Source organism: Elephas maximus, chromosome 27 (genome assembly GCF_024166365.1).
Source record: "Elephas maximus indicus isolate mEleMax1 chromosome 27, mEleMax1 primary haplotype, whole genome shotgun sequence".
NCBI classification, from domain to species: Eukaryota; Metazoa; Chordata; class Mammalia; order Proboscidea; family Elephantidae; genus Elephas; species Elephas maximus.
This window is the reverse complement of record NC_064845.1, coordinates 28479789-28485788: the sequence shown is the minus strand read 5'-3', so window position 1 is coordinate 28485788 and position 6000 is coordinate 28479789. Positions and strand designations below refer to the sequence as shown.

The following is a 6000-nucleotide window of genomic DNA, read 5'->3' as shown; positions in this document are numbered from 1 at the left end:
GCAGTTCTATGCACATTACTTCCTTACACTGTGTCTACAGGTAGTGAAACTGAGGCACGATGAGGTTAAATCATTAAAATACAATCCCAGAGAAACTCAGAGTAAGATTAAATTCCTGTATCTCCCACTGGAGTCACTCTCACCTGGGGCTCTTTGGGTGCCCCTCCCCCCTCATGCAGACATCTGCCATGTCTGGAGACATTTTTGATTGTCACAATTCGGGAGGGGGGCAGTGCTACTGGCACCCAGTGAGCAGAGGCCAGTGATGCTGCTAAACATCCTACAACAACTCCCCCTTCCCCCCGCCCCCGCAACAAACAAGAACTGTCTGGATCAAAATGTCAACTGCATTGACCTAATCTCTAGGACTACGTTCTTTGGCCCCTAATTGATAGTTAAAGAATGGCTTACTCTACAATTTTATCATTGTACAGCATTTACACATGCCCCCCTTTTTTAGTCAAGTGCTATTTCTGACACGTTATACTTAAAAAAAAAAAAAAAACACTTTTTAGTTACTCTAAAAAAAAAAATTTTTTTTTTTTTTAAAACAGACGATATAGGGAGCCATAGAGGAACATGAGTAGAGCTCACAAAGCCCAACTCTCTTCCTTTATTGAGAAAACCTGGCAAAGACCAGCTCCTTTCCTTAGCAACCTCAATCCCCTGAGCTGTGGTCTGCCTGTGCCTGGCTGCTCACCTGGATTCTTCAGTTGCTGACATGCTCTTGCAGCTGCCTTTTCTCTGCTTTGCTCATCCCCACACACATGTTTCACTCCACAGCAGTAATGATGTACATTGATGGGAATCTCCAGAGATCTACAGCCCCTACTTGTCTGTTTCGCTCAGTAAATTACATTCATTACCGAGCCATGTGAGGCACCTAAGGACATCAACTTTTCTTGCTGCCCTCTGTCTGAGGCTGGGCAATGGGACATTACCTAGAAAGGGCTCCAAATTACTATCCTAAGCTGAAAACAACACTCCAACCAGTTTTTAAGCTGAATACAATTTTTCTTTTTTAATTTTTCACTCCCTGTCCCTCTTTCCTAACCATCCTTGGCTCTGCCTAGATTTCTATTAGTTGTAATTTTCTCTTCAAGGAGTCTGCTTTGAGTTCAAGCTGGAGAAGCTGGAGAGCTCAACAAGATGTGGTATCTTTTCTACTCCTTCTTCCAAGGCTTCCGCTTGGACTCTCAGAAGGGTACACCAAACAGTGACTTTGTCCTTCTGGCCTCAAACATCTTCAGCACAAATGAGAGCTCAAAGCCAGCCTTGGTCATAATGTTCCCAATGCCAATGCCTGATTCACTGTTGTTAGGTGCCATCAGATTCCCAGGTCTTTCTTCCAGCCGCTGGGTGGGTTTGAACTGCCAACCTTATGGTTAGCAGCCAAGTGCTTAACCTTTGCGCCACCAGGGCTCCTTGCCTGATTCACTAGGAACTGTAAATAGATGAGTAAATGGACATGTGACTGCCAGTGATGAAGGATAAAGTGGAACTGGCAGAACCACGTGCTTTGCTAATGCTATTATCCACCAAACCTGGAATCCTCAACTCTTTCGCAAGCTGTTTCCTTTCTAGAAAAAGTAATTAACAAAAGAACAGCTAAGGAAAGTGATCCACGGAGAAGGAGGATGGTGGTTGAGGGAATGTGAGTTGGCAGAGCTAACAACCTGATATGGTACATGAAAAAGGGCAATCAGACCTGGTTCCATTCTCGACAACACACCTCAGGAAGGCCCAACAACCCTTCCCTGGTTCTAGGAAAATCATGTCTCATGTCAATAAATCCCTAATGATGCCTGAGATATTTCCACCCACATAATGAATTCCATCCTATCACCCAAAACCTAATGGTTTTCTCTTCACAATTATTCACTGGCATGGTGTCTATGAGTTGAATCAACAGAGGCTTTGGGAACCTTTCACAGGCAGGGTATCCCATTGCACTAACTCCAAGAGGCTGGAGAGACAAGAGTCCCTATGACCTGGCAAAGTCAGAGTAACAGTGGCAGCCACTGCCTTTGCCTTACCCTGAAGTAGACAGTGTGACAGCCTTCAAACACATCTTCACAATCCATCAGCTCTGCTGCTTTTCACCACTCACTCACTTCTGCATGCTGGACCACGATCAATCAATCACCAACTGCCAGAGACAAAAAAAGGAATGAATGCATTAGGCCAACAGACCCACGACTTCAATTACTAAGTCACTGCTCGAGTGTATTTGTTAAAGTTGGCTAAGTGCTTAAGAAATAGACCCAAACACAGATAATGGCTCAAGCTCAAAATAAAAGTTTACTTCTAGCTCCTGTACACATACTGGACAGGTGAAAGATCTGTCACTGAGGTGGGCCTCCTCAATGCAGTGATCCAGGGACCCAGGCTGACAAGTCTTGCCACCTCTGAAACAATTTCTAAGGTTGCTCTGGGGTGAGGCGCGGCCAAGATGGTGGAATAGTCAGATGCTTCCAGGATCCCTCTTACAACAAAGACCTAAAAAAAAACAAGTGAAACGGTTATATATATGACAAGGGAGGATCCCTGAACACCAAAGGCAAAGTTCAGAAGTCAGACTGAGTGGCAGGGGGACGGAGACATGGGTCAGAAGCTGCAAGGAGTTGCTAGACCTGACTCGGCAGGAACCAGTGCCCCTCAGGCACAATCCCCCAGAGCAACTGCAGCAGGGCTGGTGGTGGCATTCAGGACGTGGTTTCCTCAGGGAGAGACAGCCAGCCGCACAGTCTACTCACACCTCCCAAACCACAGAAGAACAGCTCTCTCGGCAAAAGCTAAGTACTTGCGTTTATTTTACCGTGCCCCCAAGCCCCCAAGCCAGCTTCAGTGGCCATTAATTTCCCTGGGCCTGAGATAGGTCCTGATGCACATCCTGAGCCATTCTCCCGGCCTTGGGGGAAAAGATAATCTGCCAGCTCCACTAACCTGGGGAGCTCAGGACAGAAGCGGCTCCTGTCCAGGCACAAATGGTCCGTGAACTTTGAATACCTTTAACCCCTGCATGGAGCTGTGTGGGCCCATTTCAGATTAGGCCCTTGTTGGTAGACCGCAACGGTGCATCTGCTTGAGATCTGACTTTAACAGCCTCAGCTGTGTGGTGGAGAGGTGGGTTTTTGATGTTTGACAACTCTTTGCCTCTTAAACAGGGTCTTCACCTACCTACATCAGGGGCCTGAGGACTGGTGGCTCCACCCATGTCACCTAGCCACCCACGACAGGGGTCCAAGGGTAAGTCATTCCTACCAGTCCTTACAACCAAAAGCATTGGGTGCCCGTGGTCCAGCTGCAGAACCCACCGAACTCTGCGTTCTAGGGAACAGGGACACACTTTCCTCACAGACACTCAGGGGGACGGCTGGCAGCCCCCTACCTTGTTCAGAGCGTGACCCCCTTCTGCAACCAGATACCTGTGCCTACACCAATCTCCCCTTCCCCTCAAAGACCAAGGTTGTTCTGGGGACTTCACTCCTTTCAAGCCAGCTAGGAGTGGAAAACACAATGGAGGAGCTGCATGGGAGTTATCTTGTTAAGTTTGTCTCTCTTCCCTAGAAATGGATCTCAGTACCTCCCACTTCCACTCACATTATGCGGGCTAGAGCTATCCACACGGACTGCTCCGCAGCCAGGAATCTCTGTTGTACAAGGCTGACTCCAGCCCAACCAGGAACACAGCATTACGTTTGTTGTTGTTGTTGTTAGGTGCCGTCAATTCTGACTCAGAGAGACCCTGTGTACAACAGAATGAAACACTGCCTGGTTCTGTGCCATCCTCACAATCATTGCTGTGTTTGAGCCCACTGTTTCAGTCACTGTGTCAATCCATCTCATTGAGGGCTTTCCTCTTTTTTGGTGACCTTCTATTTTCCCAAGCATGATGTTCTTCAGGGGCTCGACCCTCCTGATCATAAGTCCAAAGCATGCGAGATGAAGTTTTGCTATCCTCACTTCTAATGATCATTCTGGCTGCATTAGGTTTAGAGCAAGAAATTTGGGATAAGACACAAGCACAGTAACCTTGCCTTAGTTACTTAACAACTCTGAGTCTTGATTTCCCCATCTGTAAAATACCCTGCCTTCCTCTGAGGGTCATTGCTGTTATTGTTGTTAGGTACTGTTTGCAACCCTGCTTTCAATTCTTTGAGCCATATGCTTAGGATTCGAACTGCTGGCTCATATGATAGCTCTACATTGAACTTTTTTGAGGAACCACCAAACTGTTTTCCACAGCGACTATGGCATTTTGCATTCCCACCAGTAATGAATGAGGTTCCAATTTCTCCACATCCTTGCAAACACCTGTATTTTCCTTTTTTTTTTTTTTTGTTATAGCCATTCTACTGGGGGTGAGGTGGTATGTCTTTGTGGTTTTGATTTGCATCTCCCTAAATTTTTTTTTTTTTAATGACTAACAATGTTGAGCTAGCACCAACAGAATTTTAGGATTCGTCATCGGTAGTAAAAACAAGCTCATCAGTTCATTTGAAGAGAGACAGAAATAAACCTCCAATAAGCTGAACATAGAATACGAACTGAAAGAGGAAGCAGGTGACTGGCGTACTGGCATCAAAGGCAGTGTACTCTACCTGGGTCAGGGTCAAAGCTGAGGTCCTCATTATACACTGTAACCTCCCCTTCACTGGAAACAGCACCCATCTCCCTCAAACATCATGTCTACAAAATTCACCTCAAAGAACAGCCATCTAGTTATTTCAGAAAAGAGAATGGATGAATGAACCCTGGCTCGTGAGGTCAAAAAAACCAATGTTCAAGTTTTGGGTTGTGAATACAATCTCAAAGGGACAGAATTTAAGAAAATCTATACTTATTAGAAACTTCCAAGTTCTAGAAAAACCTGATTTCAGAATAAGTTTGACCTGCCTTCTGTGCCAGCCCTGAAGTATACTGACTAATTAACCAACATTATTTTTACTAGTACTCTCACGCCTACCTTCAAGGTTTATAATTACTGGATATTGATCAGGTTTAAAAGTCACATGTATGTTTGCAGAATCCCACCCATGTGTGTAGGCTAGGTTTACATGCAACGAATTAGAAACTATGAAGTTATGGGGAATTTTAATTGAATCATGATTTCAACTTCAGGTTCAATTACCCAATTTATGCAACCCAAAATTCAAAACCTGTATTATGATGCTTAATTGTTAGGTTACATCCCACCTTCTCCCCCACTACACATGCAAAAACACACACACACACACACCCCTAGCAAAGTAACCGCAACCATCCCTCAGTCTCCACAAAACCCATTATTTCAACCTTACGTAAACAATTTGGCTTTCACAACTATTTTCTTTGAGCTTCTCTTTCACTGAGATCTCACAAAGCCTCTCAAGATCCTGTAGACTAGAGGCTACACACTGCTAGTTTGCCAGCTCCATTATTTCACCTCCTCCAGGAACTCCCAGAGACAGCAGTGCCACCTGCTGGTAGGGAAGGCACAATCTGCTTTCTGGAAGCCTATGGGTGACAGGAATGGCAGCCTAGATTTCTGTCCTTGGGAGCCTTTCTTTTCTAGAGCACATCATAAGCATAAGCTACCATCTGAGATGTGTAACCTCCACAGGAGCCTCCACTGTGACTTGCAGGTCGTCTGGAAGCCATGTAAAGCAAAGCCAGGCTGGCCAACAATGAGGCACTTCTGCCTGGAAATGCCTCCTCAATCTTGCAAATGCAAGAGCCTCACTGAATTCAACATTTCCTGGCTCTCCTTTTCCCCCACTGCTTCAGTATCAGATAACAGCACTCCCAGCCCCCACCTGTAGCTATGCTATCTAGCTCTACCTTACATCCTAAGGAAGGTGCTCAGACCCCTCCCAATGTGAAGGCTCTTACAGGTACACAATGTGACACAGATCCTTCTCAAGGGATACTACTGCTTAGGCATGCAAGTCAGACTCTAATTTTTCATTCACTCTCCATCCTCCCCATGCCTAACCCAAGGGACAGAAAGGACAGGAA

The 6000-nt window shown here is 45.7% G+C and overlaps 1 protein-coding gene across 7 annotated transcripts in view; it reads right to left on the bottom strand.

Moving 5' to 3' along the window:
* Positions 1-316: 316 nt before the first annotated feature.
* Positions 317-6000, bottom strand: part of LOC126068313 (ral guanine nucleotide dissociation stimulator-like) — a 497494-nt gene continuing 491810 nt past the window's right edge. For 6 of the 7 annotated variants that reach the window (XR_007515607.1, XM_049870813.1, XM_049870815.1 and 3 more), the window contains one exon: positions 317-2149. The gene's annotated coding sequence lies outside the window, so the exon portion shown is untranslated. Of the gene's footprint in view, positions 2150-2326; positions 2500-6000 lie in introns of all 7 variants that reach the window. The other variant, XR_007515598.1, reaches the window with a different exon arrangement.